General features: G+C 29.9%; 1 protein-coding gene across 4 annotated transcripts in view; it reads left to right on the top strand.

The window, feature by feature from the left end:
* krz (beta-arrestin protein kurtz) overlaps window positions 1-15,627 on the top strand; it is a 523,564-nt gene that overhangs the window by 85,007 nt on the left and 422,930 nt on the right. The gene's annotated exons all lie outside the window — the stretch shown is intronic.

The following is a 15,627-nucleotide window of genomic DNA, read 5'->3' as shown; positions in this document are numbered from 1 at the left end:
TAGAATTTTATCAGAAACAATAAAATTTATATGTATGTTGAAAAATATTTATAAATAATTTAGATAACAATTTTAACTTTTTTCATATGAAATGTACACTGTAAAAATGATAATAATTTGATAAAAACTCTATACGATCAAAAAATTTTGATTTACTTAAAATTTTAATACATCTGTTTTAAGATCTTTTAGCAGTTTCATTATTAGCCTAAGTAAAGTTCCTTATAGTTAAATGATTAGAGAAAATTAAAAAAAAAAAAGTAGTTCAAGTTGTTTTAAAAAATCTGTAAGTGTCTAAATTAAGATAACTTTATTTAAACTTTGACCTTGATCTTTTTTTTGTCATTGAAAACGCTAAGACTAAGATGCATTGTTTTCTGTATAAAATAAAAGGCTATTTAAGACCTTTTTTGCTTTGTCTAAAATTTTAGGAAATATTCAAGGTAATAATGATAAGTTGAAAAAAAACTTTTAAAATTGTTTCACTCAATGTTATGATAAAAATGAAAAAAAAGCATACACGTTCTTGTATAATTCAAATTACTTAATCGCAAAATAAATTTAATCACTTGTTTGATGTATTGATGCTAAAAGTAGGTGCTTCACAGCAACGCAAAAAAAAAAAAAGAAACAAAACTCTCAAAAAGAAACTATTTAAATAATGTTTTTTTTAACAATGTGTAATTTATTTAATAAAAACGTGTTTTAAAAACTACATGCGAACACAATAATGAAACATGGATCACAGACAGTCTTAGATAATTAGGTAAAACATTTGCAAACAAAACATAAGTTTTTTATTTTATTTTAAAGAAAAAGAAAAGTATATGTGGATTGGACTAATACTGCATCCGATTAACGTTTTAAAAATGTCATCAGCCATGGAATTTTTTTTTTACCTCTAGTAAAACCGTTTTACAAGAATCAGAATCAGAAAAAGATTAATAATTGAATAAAGTAACACTTGAGAATTTATAATTTATTTTTAATACATCTCTAAGTAAAAAAAATTTTAATAAAACAAATTTTTTTTTAAATCGATGCACTAGTGGACGAATAATAAGCTGTAAAAAAGTTTTAAAAAATATAATAATGCTGGAAAGTACAGTGCATTCTTCACGATTGCAGTTGTTATTTCTAAGAAGAACTGATGAGTTAAACCCTTTTTTGACTATATATATAGTCTCCAGCAAACATGACTGTCTGGATACCTCAAGATGATCTTCTCTGGCCTTCTATTGTAGCACCAGACTATTCGAAAGTAAACCCACAACTCGGCTTAGTCCATGCAGATCGCAGAGCTCGAATATCTGGTATCTGGACGAAGAGCGCCCTGAAAGTCTGTATGCCGTGACTACAGATAGTTTCTCTAATTATCAACCCCTCGACGTTAGTCAAGGATGCTGGCCTAGAGAATAATTTTTCCGTGAGTGAACCATTGAGCTGAACAACTGAGAAAAAAGCTGATGACGTTTCCAGTAGACGTGGCTGTCTGCACTTTTAGAGGAGTATTCCCTGGCCTGCTGTTTTAGCGAGAGAAGTTCTGGCAGCACCAGAATAATCGGAATAACAGCCACGATTTTCTGGAGTATTAGAGCTGATTGTGCTCTTGCCCAGTGTTTTCTGATGTTACGCCAGAAACATTGACTTTCCAAACGCCTTTTTTTCGTGGCACTCGTCATGTTGGCGATCCAGGGTGGAGATAGACAATTGTCTCCTGGCAATTCAAGACTGCCAAAACTTAAGAGAGTGACAGAGGGTCGTCAGTAGCCCAGACTACTCATCTGCGTAACGAAAAGCTCCGTTCTCCCAACTGCTAGTCAACAACTAAAGCAGTGGGCATTTTGCTCGGAACTATTATCGACATAATTACCCACTTCAGTTGCATGCGGGATACGCCGCCTAGCGGATCAAATATTTATGACAATGTACTTTTCTGTATATCTTTAACAAATATTTATCTTTGGAAGTTGTGAAACAGCTATATTTAAAGTGGTTAATAGATCTGAATCAAATTAAGAAAAGTTATCTTCTTTTTCTTTTAAATGAATAATAAGCTTAATTGTACAAATCATTGTATGAAGAAAATAAATCATCTGCATATTTTTATATACTGCTCATATTTTTTAGTAACTTCTCCACCATTACAAATAATTTTAAGTATTTTTATTTAATTGAACTTGTTTTAAGCAAGTTAACTGATGAGTTATACTAAATTGTAATTGTAAATTATTTAGGTACAAAAATAAATCATCTTGTTTGCCAAAAAAAAAGTAAACAACAGAAGTTCTTATATTATACCTGAAATATTGACTAAACACAAATTGTTTTTAATAATCCAAATTATTGCTCACCTTCCTATTAACCATTTTTATCTTTTTAAATCTAGAATATATTATAACCAGAAAAAAACTAAAACTGAAGTGTATTATGTTTATACAATAAATGACTTAAAATACCGAGTATGCAACTTTATTACCTCTTTAAAAATATTATCAAATTAATAGTATATCACGACTTAAGGCCGGAAAAGTAATAAAAATCTCAGATCGTCCGTGTATTGTCGTCCGAGGTACAGCTGAGACAAACTGATATCTACTTGATTCACCACGATAGCTGTTTCTGTATGGATTTTGTAAGTCACATTATTAGGCATTCTCTAATTTTCAAAAGATATTGCTCCTCCTACTTAATTTAATACGGATAAAACAAACGTTTCTGATTATTTAGAAAATCCTGTTTTATTATTTTTTGATTTTTTTACAAATTTTCGAAATTTTGAAATTTGTTATTGAAAATTTAATTTTTGTTGATAAAAAAGTATAATAAAAAAAATTAACTAGATTCTTCAAGCATGTAAGAAACAGATGATTGAAAATTTAAATATTCACATAAAAAAGAAAAACAGAATAAGTTAGTTTTCATTTTTCTTAATGAGTAAATTCTAAATGTCAAGTTAAAGCTTTTTTTCTCTCATTTTATATGGAAATACTAAAACTGTTTGATATAATAATAGTATTAGAATCAAATATAATGCTAAAGTATATATTGATGTACATTAAAGTACATATTAATGCTTAATTATAATGCATAAGTCGTATATTTTATCATTATTTGCCAGTAGCGGCCGGTTTGAGTAGCTTGCAGGAATGTGAAGCTGAGTGTATAAAACTTTGAAAAATATTTGTATCACTAAAGCCCATCGTACTATGTGGTCCATTAAAATAAATGTGTATAACTTCTTCGATTTCTTCAGCCTTCTTATAATTTTTAAATAAAATATTTGTCATCTCACTTTGAATACAATTGGCGCACTTCATTTCAATATTTTCTAGTTTGTCAGGGATATCATCAAACATTTTATTGGTAATTAATTTACTTAAATATTAAAAATTTATATGGTCTAACGCTTTCTGCCATTTTTTCTTTTCTGTTATCTTTTCACTCGTATACTCAGCATTAATTTTATTTAGGTCATTCGACACTTCTTACGAGAAATGCCGAATACCTTGATTGTTTACACTAATAGTAAACTTTCCATTCTTATCGCTTTCCTTTATGATACTTTTTATGTGACACAAATCTCCTGTTAGTTAAGCCATTGCTATTGCCATCAATCCATAAGTAGCTTCATTATATATTTTCGCTGAATCAATACTGCTTTAGAATTATTCTGATTTGTCAGAAAATATAAATTCCATTTTTTCAGTTTTGATGCTTTTACTTTATCACCATTTGGTAGACTTACTTTTACTGGATTTTTCAAAATAATAAATTATTCAAAGTATCTATTTGTATTCATATGATCCGTACAATCGTCATCTAACAACTAATTGAACGGGTTTTAAGTGTCGTATTTATTGATTTCGTTTATTTTATTTTCTTCATGAATTACTTGCGTTGTCCAAATTGCGATTCAACATTTATCTTCGTTTGAAGCTTTACTTGATTTTTTTACCTTTGCCTTACCCGCTGCCTCTGCTGTTGCCTCTATCTTGGCCTCTGCTTTATTATCTCTTCCTGGCTTGAGTGTATTTCTCTGCTTACCCGTCTTAGGATAATTGAACTTACCAAGAATCTACTGCCATTGGTCCGGTTTTTCCACAGGCATAACATTAGCCTTTGATCATTACAGAAGAAGCACTGAATCTATTTTTTTTTACCTCCTGATTTCAATAGATTTTTTTTTTTTATTTTTAATTCTACATAGTCAACCGTCCTTTGTTTTTTCTTGGGATCACATCTGTAAAATCTTCAATATAGCGATAAGTTGATAGTAGTGCTTTCAGTAGATATCTTATTTTTCAAGCTTCTTCTAGCTGTCTGCCTGCTTATTTATATTTTGTTGCTTTTTCAAACTCTATAAATTATGCTTCCACTGAGTCGTAATTTTTTAGTTTTACTTTTTTTATGTTACTTGTCTTTAGTATTTGTAATACAGTGGACTTTGTACCATATTTTTTTTTTTTAATTTCTGTATCATCTGATATGCCGTGTCGTACTTACTGATATAAACTGATTGTTTGTTTGACACTATACTTACTAGAATTGTTTTTGTTTTTAAATTATTCTTCAAAACTTTTATTTTATCTTATTTTTTCTTCTATCATTGCTGGTTCTTTCTAGTCTTTGCATTCCAGCAGCTTTAACAATGTAAATTTCCAGATTTTAAAATCTTCTCCGTTAAGTACTAGAATCATTACTTCGTTGATTTTTGCTTGTTTATTTGCCATTTCGCTATCGTGTGATGAATTCTTTGTTCTATGAATTTCTTTAATTTTAACATTTTTTTCTCGCATTTTGCACACATTTTTTCCTTATGTACTTAACGTTTTCTATTGATTTTTTGCCGAGATCGTTTTCCATTCTAACTAAAACACAGACCTTGTCCTAATTTGATTTTCACAAGCCACCCAAGCAGTACGTAAAAAATCTAAGAAAAAAGTAGCCAAGCTTGGCTACTATGTTTATTTAGTGAAATAAATAGATACTGGATTAGTGTATTCATAAATCATTAGTATACTTGAAAAAGTAATTAAATAAGTAAACTGTAAATACAGTGATGTTTCTTGAGTCCGCATTGAAACGCGACTATAGTTACGCGACTTTTACGCTTAACTATAGTCTCTCGTGAGACTTCCTACTAGTGAGTGTTCTCAACTCTTTACGAACAATTCAAAGCATTCAAAGCTTTCCACTTACACACGTTAAGAGACGTCATTACAAGAATCATCCTCCAACCATTTGTACATACAAAACTTTACATTGACTTAATAACAACAGTAGTTTCAATGCATGGTCAAAAATCGACATAGAATTTGATGAGTACAAATGTCAGCAAAGGCCTCCCATAAAATGGCAAAAATGGCCAATACAAACTTTTTGCATCTAGAAAAAACTAAACAATCGCACATAAAAAAAGCGTAATTTCAATACGTACACAATGAACCACGTTGGGTTTAAATTGGTTGAATTATTTTTTTTGCAAATCACAAAAAACTGCCATTTCGAGTCATTTTTTGGAAATTAAATAACTTGCATTGTATAAAATATTAAGAGCTTAAGTTTTAACACAAAGGTTATATTATAGTGCTTAACATACACACGAAATTTACACGGCCGAATCGGTTTTAACTTTTTAGTGTACCGTAGCTAAAACCGAAAAAAGTCATCTCCAAAGATGGCTGAGAAAAAGTTGTGAGCCAGCATAGAAACATTTTACAAACGTATTTTTTTTCTTCTGTATTTTCTCTACAAGTACCTTATAAGCTACTCGTTTTTATTGCTTTAAAGTATCTTAAAAATCGATTGCAAAAAAATCATCTTTTTATTTTAAACGCACTTGCTCAAAATCTTTGGAGCATGAATGTGAGAAGTAGGCCTGGCATCTAGCTAAGTCACCGATTCCACTGACCGGAGATTAAAAGGCCGTTTTTTGAAGAAATTTATGAGGATTAGGAAGTATATGGTCTTATGAAAAATTTAAAATTTGTCTACTCTACTATTTAATACATTTATTAAGATCACTTTTATTTTAAGTTAGAATAGTATAAAATTTGCTTATGAAGGGAACAGATGGCGAAGCATCACTACTTTATGTATGTATGCGTGTGTGTGTGTGCACATACTTCAATGAAATTAAAATAAAATTTCAGTGATTTTTTAACTTGTAGAACAGTACTTCTAAATAAAACCAAATAAAAGTTTATTTATTTTCCATTTATAATTTACAATTACATGAAAAAAAGAACCACGTAGAGATGAAGTATTTTAAAACTTGTATTTTTGTACTTTGTAATCCTAGTTTATTACTATACAATAAAATTAAGTTTTTCGATAATAATTCTAATATTATTTTTTTCAAGTATTCGTTTTTTTTTGCAGTGCTTTAGAATTTGGTACAAACAAACATTAATGTTTCATCAGATTAGCATTATTATTGTGAAGTATAGAAAATCATTCATGCGTTAACGTTTATGAATACGTTTTATTTTTGTTGCAATCTAGAAGAAATTTTCTAATTGCAATTAACGTTTTACTTAAGTATACTTTTTACACAACAGTTTTTATTCCATAGTTACCATCGCATTTAATTTGTATAAGTATATTATTTTTGTCTTTGCATGATAATAATGCTACATTTTAGTGTTTAGCGGTAGATAAAGAATTTTTTTATTCACACGTCTACACCGTCAAAACTTCATCTTTGTAATTAAAGAAACTTCAAATAGAGGTAGTTCACCACTGCTACATTTATTCTACAGAAAGCATTGGTCTTTTGTATTAGCATTTGCCATAACAATTAATTAATCCCAAAGACGAGTTTTTAACAGTGCTTGTTTCTGTATAAAAATTACGTTATTTGCCTTCAAATAATTATATTTAGCGTTATTACAGTGGCAAACTGACAGTAATTTATTTAAACGAAACAAAGGTGATCGTAAATAGTGAGTACAACATGTAGTGTGAAAAAAGTTTTTAATTGAAACGGAATTTGCAATCAAGGAACTTACTTTTCTCTGTCAAAGAAACGAAATTTGTTTTAGTAAGGTTAGTATAAAAATTTTTAAATGGAATATTTAACAATAATAATAACGTTTATCTGATCCAGTATTAATGTCTTTTTTTTTTTTTTTTTTTTTTTTTTTTTTTTTAATTCTAAAGCTATACAAAAAAAGTAAATTTTTGCCATTTAAGTAAACTTTAGAATCATTACTAAACAGCTTAAGTTTATTGCATACTGATCTGAATACTGAATGCTGAACTGACATACTGAAATTACAGAATCCTATATTGGAGACACTCTGTCTCTGTGAGGTTTTTTACTCACGTAAATATAAATTAAAAATTAAAAATCAATTATTTTGTACATTTTTTATTTTACAGCTATCTTTGAAACTCAAGAATTAAATTTGATTACGGAAAAACATATATTTCATGTAAACAAAGAATTGAACAACATTTACTTCTCAAACATCTTGTGAAAAATTATTAGAAACTTCATTTTAATAAAATTTTTCGAAGAAAAGTTACCATAAAGTTACTTTTTTTTATTGCATATTAAAATTTTATTATTATAATCAAGGTACGACGTGTGTGCATACATAAGTACATCATAAAATTGTCTACTGATTCAGTTAAGATTTAACACAGTTATTGCCTAATTCAAAGTTGAGTACAGGGAGGTCGTATAAATTAAATTTCCAATACAGGTGTTGGGAATAGTTACAAATAAGTTTCACCTGTTGTAAATCAAAACTCTTCGGTCATCAGTTATTTTTGAAAAAGAAAGGTGTGCAGGTGTACCGCCAGCATCAGCGTGCAGAGCGACAGAGGGAAGTAGAGTCGCTGGGGCCGTTCCATTCTCAAAGCTAGTGGCTTGAGTTAAGAAAATGGAGTACGGGGCGAGGGGCTATAAATATGCTCTCTTGCGGATGCTAGCTGACAGGCGCCTGCACGGTATTCTTGAGGGTTGCCAGGCAACGATTGTTGTTGCGTTTATGTTGATGACAAGATAGTTTGGATAGGCTTATCGTTTTTGCATGTCTTGTAAGTATTTTTCGAAACAGTGAAGCAGCAGTGTCAAACTTATTTTCAAACAAAGTCTCTTTACTTTATATTCGTTGCTTTTACTTTCGAAACCTACTGGGTTGGTTTCAACATGTAAACTCTTAAATTAATTAACAACACAGGAGGTAATAATTATATTTAAATCAGCGAGTCGATACTTTTATCATTTTTATGTACGCACTCTAGTCATAAGTACGAGTTGTATCTAATAGCGCATGAACTACCGCCCTGCATAACCACCAATCACTGGGAATATTTTTTTAGATGTAATATTTTTCACTAATTTCAACAAGTCTCACGTTTAATGTTCCGATAATGAGAGATAATACTTCAAATTACCTCTATTTTTGTACAGTCAGTTATATGTCACTGTATTAAAATGAAAAAGTAAAGGTAGGATTTTCAAATGGATACCAACAAAAAATAACTTGAACATTGTTTCGTGGAATAGTAGAAACAGTCGAATGCGTTGCCTTCTGTCAGAATATGTTTTCTACTTTTCCTTTCCTCTTAAAAGCTTGAGTGAACGTATTAGTCGATTTGGCATAAAGAAACATCAACGCAAAAGTGTTTGCCTTGACGTTATCTGATTGTCTTTGACGCCTCATAAACGTCTCTCTCAAGACTAAACTGTGTAGTGGTAATGAACATTTGGATCTGTCTGGGCAGCAGTCCTACAAATTTCGAGGAGCGGCTCTACCTATTTGTCCCCTTTAGGAAAAAGTTTGTCATCTTCAGAATAGTATTGTATTATTATTCTTTCGAAAATTTGATCCGTACTAAATTATACTAAATAACTTTATTGCTTTATCGATGATCTGTAATAAAACTATAAATTTATTTTATTCAAATGAAACAGGGTTTTTGCCGAAAGACTTTTTCCTGACCGAGCTGTTTTTATTTTTCAATGTATACATGGAAATTGTCAAAAATTTTTCAACTATTGTCACGTAAATTTTTGTTGACAGAGCAACGCCTAATTCTTAGGTTCTTTCTTCTGTTGTGACATTATTATTTTTTTTTGTTTTTTTTTTTGATATGTGAAAAATGGAAACCGTCGCATTTATAACAGATGATAAAAGTATCATTTAGAAATACATTTTAAATTGAAGTTTATTATTTTACAAAAGTCAATAGTTATTAAATGATCTAAAGACAATCATATGATTTACATCCTGCATTTTTACTCCGCGTCCTTGACTTACTGTTCTTAGCAAAAATATTGTACGAAAAATTTTTTATGCGTCTTCATTCATTGATCCGTTACCTCTATTTCTGTCGAGTAAATTTTATCTTAATGAAAGTTGATGTCTGGGTGATTTCATAACATTCAGATTGTACCACTTATCATTAAGTATTCCTTAACTAAAATCTTTCTTTAGATCTCACTTGCAGCACTTACTGATGGTCTCACGGTTGTAGCAGCAAAACAAACACTACGCTTGCAAAGACTTGCCACACCCATGCACACACGCGCACGTACACACAATATGGCGCACCAGAGAGGACACGATCCTACCATTTCCGGTTTCTTTCTAACACTACCGGTTCTCACACTCAATCCCGATGAGTTCCTTCTTCAGGTGCAGTCACTTATGTCGTGTCGCCTTGTGGCTGTACTGATATTCATGTCCTCTGCACTTCTGATCCAACCTGTATAAATCTACATTCGTACTAGCGTAGCTACCCCCCTCCCCCGACCCTCTGCGCACCAACTTTTTGCTAACGATAGTGTAAATAATAATCGTAGTACCTTATCAATTACAGGTATTGTCGTTATACTTATTTTAATAGTAGCTACATGACCGTTTGGTGAATTAGAGAGAAGTATTATAAGATATTACTCATGTAGGATATTACAAATACTATGATAATACGTCGCATACAATTTGTAACATGTTATTTGGCTAATTTATAAACAGTTATGCTTTTGAACTCAAATAATTTAGTCTTTTAATAAATCCTTCAATAAATTTAGGGTTGCATAGTTTGTGATTCTATGGTAGTACCTAATGACAGTTTTTTGCTAGCAAAAGAAAATTATCACACAAATAATAAGTGTTTCAAATCCATTTTAAGTATAAAACACGTTTTCAGTTATATTCACATAAGTAGTGATAAAGCACTTTGAAAATTTGTAAAGATAATATTTGTAAGGAAAATACGAAGCCACTCAGTAATTGATTCATTAGTGCTTATTCAAAACAAGCAAACAATAATTTTCAACGAAAACAATCTAAATCAAGTTATTTCTGACTAGAAAACACCATTGACAGCTTGGTTTGAGTCCTACTTCAATGACACGTTTGCTAACACCATAAAATATATGAACATTTCAGAATATGGCGTATTAAGTAATTAGTCTAGGAGACGAATAAAGCGTAAATACGTAAACAAAATTCTGCTACATGTTGATTAAACTTTGTATCACCAAATAAAGATTTTTTTAAAGTTAATATTAAATAAAAGAGGAGGAAAAAGATCTTTCAATGCGATATGTCATAGCACTTTTTTCCACCATAGTTATTTTTCATTGTGATAATTCGTCATGTAAGGATTTTAAATTAACTGACTCTTAAAAAACCGATACAGAAGTTTTACTAAATGTTGATACGGGTCAACTTAACAAAAAACTACATTCATTTTTTTTGCAATATTATTTGGACCCCAATTGTTTTTTTCAAGAGGCCACAAGAATTAGTAAATAAAATTTTTTGTATAGATGGTCCAAGTAGACTTAGCCAAACATTTTTTTGTAAAACATTGATTATATTTTTTAGTTTTCTGGGCTTTATTCTACGTTCTAAAGAAATGACCAGTCACTAAATTTTTATATCACCTTCAGATTTTAGGAGGGTTACAAAAGGTCATCATTAAATCTTTATCACTTATAACAAAATAACGCAAAGCTCATGTTACTATTAAGGATGAAGCATCAATGATAGCTAAAAAGCATTAGAAATTGGTGATCATACTTCACAGAAGTTATCTGTAATAGTTATAATAATATTTTGTTATTTGTAAATAATTTAGTAACTTTCGTGTTGATTTTTTGTTAAATTCTTTCTTTCGTAAATAATGCAAATAAAAAATAGGTTCCACAAATTGTCAAATTCTGAAGTCTCTGGAATTTTTTTATACTTTTAAATTTAAAACTAACACACGTTTAGTTAATACAAAAATTTTTGTTAAAGTTTTTACTAATTTGAGAAAAGAAAATTAAGTCATTTAAAATTTAAGATCAATGTTTGCTCTATAGTTATCAGAAGTATTAATGGATCAGGAGTCAACTACGTGATTCTTGCATCAAATAACAGATGTACATAGTAATTTTTTAACTGCATATTGAAATCCAATTCGAAAAAGTCTTTTACATCAGAAAATATTTATTTTAAAAATTTATGCATTCGGGTACTTCACGGGCACTTGCCGGGTACTTCCCGGGCACTTGGCGGGTACTTCCCGGGTACTTGATTATTGCAATTTATGAATGGACTCGTTCTAAATCGTGTACAGACGACACACCCGGGATCGTAAGCAAGACATACCTAACAACAATATTTTTGACCGAGAGCTCGACTATTTTTGCAAAAATACTATCGTGTAGAGTGGAAAAATCCCTACTGATATGGTATTTTACTTTCATTCGAGGTAACATTACTTAAGTATAAAATTTAAAGATGTTTTTGTCCAACATGAGAGTGAGAAAGACAGTAAGCGCGTGATGGATAAACAACTGACAACATAAGGAGCAGACAATATTTACCTTAAGGTAAAAATTTTTACATCAAACTTTCAAGTTACCAGCAGTAGCTGACGCTCTTGCGTGCGCACATGGATATAGTTCTCACTGCTTACCGACTAAGCTCCAATAACAATGTGGCAACGTCGCGAGTTCTTGCGGGCGCGCTATAGCTTTCCAACCCCATTTAGGGGTAGTTTGGAACGCATTTTCAATGGGCTCCCATTTAAAAGCTATTTGCCCTAAAAAAATTAATTCCAACGGGGTTCGCGTCAGAAAAAATCGCTCTACACGCGGTTCTCGGGAAATGCCACCGTTACATATCATGCTGTATAGTATATGTATATGTAGTTCAAAATATCTGAGTCCAACCATTTGTAAAATTTCAAAAATAAAGAAGAATTATCAAATTCGAATTAGATGTATAGCTGCTATCATGCGATCAAAATAAAATGTATGCATATCTGAAAGTGATCGAAAATCTATCAAAACTGTTACTCTGAAAGAAATAAACTCTGCTTTATCGTAAGTTTGCAAAATCCTTTCAAAAATATGACTCCAAAACTACTTTAAGCCATTCACCATCAATTAAAGTGATGCCATACAAATTACTTCCTGTATTTCTAAATTATTTGTCACTCTCATTGCCCCCTTTTTTTCTTATTGATAATTATTTTTCGTGCGGCATACGGATTCCAAGTGGGATCCATTAGGATAACCTACGCTTTCGCAGTATCTACAAGGTTTTTGATAATCTTTTTCTTCCTTGTATTTAATAATTTTTTTTTGCATTTAATTATCAAATTTCTTGATCATTAAAATTTTATTCATCTAATTCATCGGCTCTATTTTCTCCAACATTGACATCAAGCTTTCGATCGACACCAAGTTCTTTTTTATCAGTTTTGTTCGAATAAATTTTGGTAAAGCAATCACTACCAAATTTATTTGCAAAGGGCCTAGCCGGATAAAGGGGGTAATACTGACATAGCTCTAAAAAATCTGAAAAAAATTCATTTATGTAGTGTACTGTAAAGAAAAATTTTTGAAAATTTTTCTAGACCCCAATCCCGTCATGGGTTCGCTACAGGCCCCAAACGGTGAATTTGAGTTTTTTGAAGATATCTCCGCTATTTCTCAACCGATCCCAAAAATTCTTATTGGAAGTAAAAGAAAAAAATAATTTGTATTAACTGGAATTTTTCAAAAATTTTTGGGCCAAATTCAAATTTTGGGAAACGTTCGAAATTTTCAAAATGGTGTACTTCTGAGAGTTTTATCGGTACTGACTTAAGAAATTTATAAATTGTATTATATTATATTCTATTGCTATGAATTTTTCCAGATTTTTTAAGACCTTGGCAACCTAAAAAAAAAAAAATAATAAAAACCGTCTTTTCACTCATTTATTTGCTATAATGGCTTCAATATGCCTCAAATGAACCATAGAAAAAATTCATATATTATTTTTTGATACTTTACTCAAATAATTTATACCTTAGAATACTTAAGCAAGATGTATACTTACATAGAACAGTGAAAAAAAGGTTTGTACGATTTGTTAAGTTGAAAATAAAGTGAAAAAATAATTGCGAACTGAATTGAGTGTACGCTGTATATTTGTTAGAGTAACAGATACGTCTAAAGCATTATTTAAAAAGATGTATGTAACTTATGTTTTTCATTCTTCAACTACGTTCTGTCATCTGCATGCTTAGCAGATATACTGTCCAAGGGCGATTAGTGCAGAGCCACCGTCTGCACTCATCTACGCGTACGGAAAAGGCCGAAGAGAGAAGGGTATAGTGCGATAGGACCTTGTTTGACCGAAACAGATATAAATATTGACTGTTGCAGTAATAAAACTGATTTGGTCAGATCCTAATTATCCATTAGTAAAAATTCATCAATCTCATTAACTAAACATAACCTTATGGAATAAAATATTAGGGATTCATTTTATCTGGATTTATCGTTTGGGTTTTTTTTTTATGACAGTATACAGGTAACTAGAAGTAGTTCGAGAATAAATAATTACGTTATGTAGTTTTCTAACCTTAGAAACTTGTTAAAAAATGTTTTTCTTGAATACTATTACAAAGTATGCTATTTAAGTTATATTAAAACTTTTTATCAATACCATCAATTTGATACTGCAACATATGTAAGTTATATGACTTCAATATTTTTAAGAACTTACACTTATAAGTATGATTAGTTGATCAGTTATTGGTTTCAAGATATGAAATGTTAAATACATGTGTTCTTACATTTTTTTTCCCCTTCTGCTAATTCATTCTTTTTTCTTACACAACCCATTCCATTAGTAAAAATTTGATTAAAAAAAAAAAAATTAACATATTTCTTTGTACTGAGAATGAAAGTAAAAATATGCAAAAGATCCATTACAGTGAGTCCTCCAGCGTGAAAATTCTTCTTTTTTAATAAACATGCACTTGTTTATCGTTTATTAGTATATTACTCAACAAGTTTGGTTTCAGTTAAGTAAACATTTAATAATTTGATAAATTTTGTCTTTTAGTTAGATCGTTGTGTTTAATAATTATTTGAAACCTGGATAAAAATTTAATATGAAAAAATATTAAAAATACAAATTCCATCATGATTCATGTAACCCGTGAAGCTATTTAAACGTTCTATAGTGTGTATTGTATCAATTTAAGAATTCTCATACACTATCTCCATAAGATCATGATTTACTAACTTAATGTTTATTTGTTCAAAATTATTTTCTACTTAAAGTTTGTTACCGTAATAAAATGAAAAGAGCTATTAAAAAGTTTTATTTTGTTTAAATTATGAACGTAGTACCAGAACTGGCACCACGCTAGTAGTATTTTAATTCAAGAAACTTATTCATATAACAGTAGACCAGCTTTGTACTCTAATCTTATATCGAGATACCTAGTAATCTCAAACTAATTAATGTTTATCTACCTAATTCTTATTCTAAAAATTCATTTTAACTTTAATTTTGTTTGTATTAAAGTACATAAAAGTCTTATACTGCTTATACGTGTATAATTCCTTACTTTATTTTGTAACTTGATCTAAAGGTTACAATATAACTTACTTATACTGACGTACATTGTGCTATTATGACTCCAATCTTTACGGTCAGTATTTCTTTAGATGGTGTAGAAGTGTTAATTATTAACGTTTACATTCGAATTACAATATATCAGGTATAATACAACATTTATCGTATATATTTCAGAAATATCTTGTACAGGTAAATATAATGCATTATTTGTAAGCTGGTTTTCAAATAGTATAATGTTTAAGCTTTTTGGTCAATTATTTTTATTGATTGCAAGTTGTTAGTTTGCATGCAATAGTGTATATTCTTGAAACTTTTTTTACCATAATTCGAATAAGGGCCATAAGAAAGTTTATTCAACATAAGCATAAATGAAATACAAACCTGTTGTTGAATAAAAAAAATTTATCAATAAATGAATTTTTTTTCTAACTACTGTACTATGATGAAATTAAAACTGTCAGTAGAAAAACATCTAGTTTAATGTAATACAAAACTGTTATGATGTTAAATTTTTTATTTTTACATTTTTACATTTTTTCAGATTTATCATGTTCGTTGAAGGAAACTCAATGGCAAACACGTGTGTGGCTTGTCAAATTCAAATTAAACGTTTTATTGGAGGTACAAAAAAAATAGTGAATACAGAAGAACTGGCAAATCAATTCTCCGATTATTTAAAAAAAATATTGTGATTAATGATTGGATTTGCCCAAAATGTTATACGTCTTTTCGCTCAAAATTATCCAAGCGA

This window comes from Copidosoma floridanum, unplaced genomic scaffold (genome assembly GCF_036245765.1).
Source record: "Copidosoma floridanum isolate Cflo_tuat_1 unplaced genomic scaffold, Cflo_Japanese_pri ptg000016l, whole genome shotgun sequence".
Lineage (NCBI taxonomy): Eukaryota > Metazoa > Arthropoda > Insecta > Hymenoptera > Encyrtidae > Copidosoma > Copidosoma floridanum.
The sequence above is the reverse complement of the archived record's forward strand: the minus strand, read 5'-3'. Positions and strand labels throughout refer to the sequence as shown.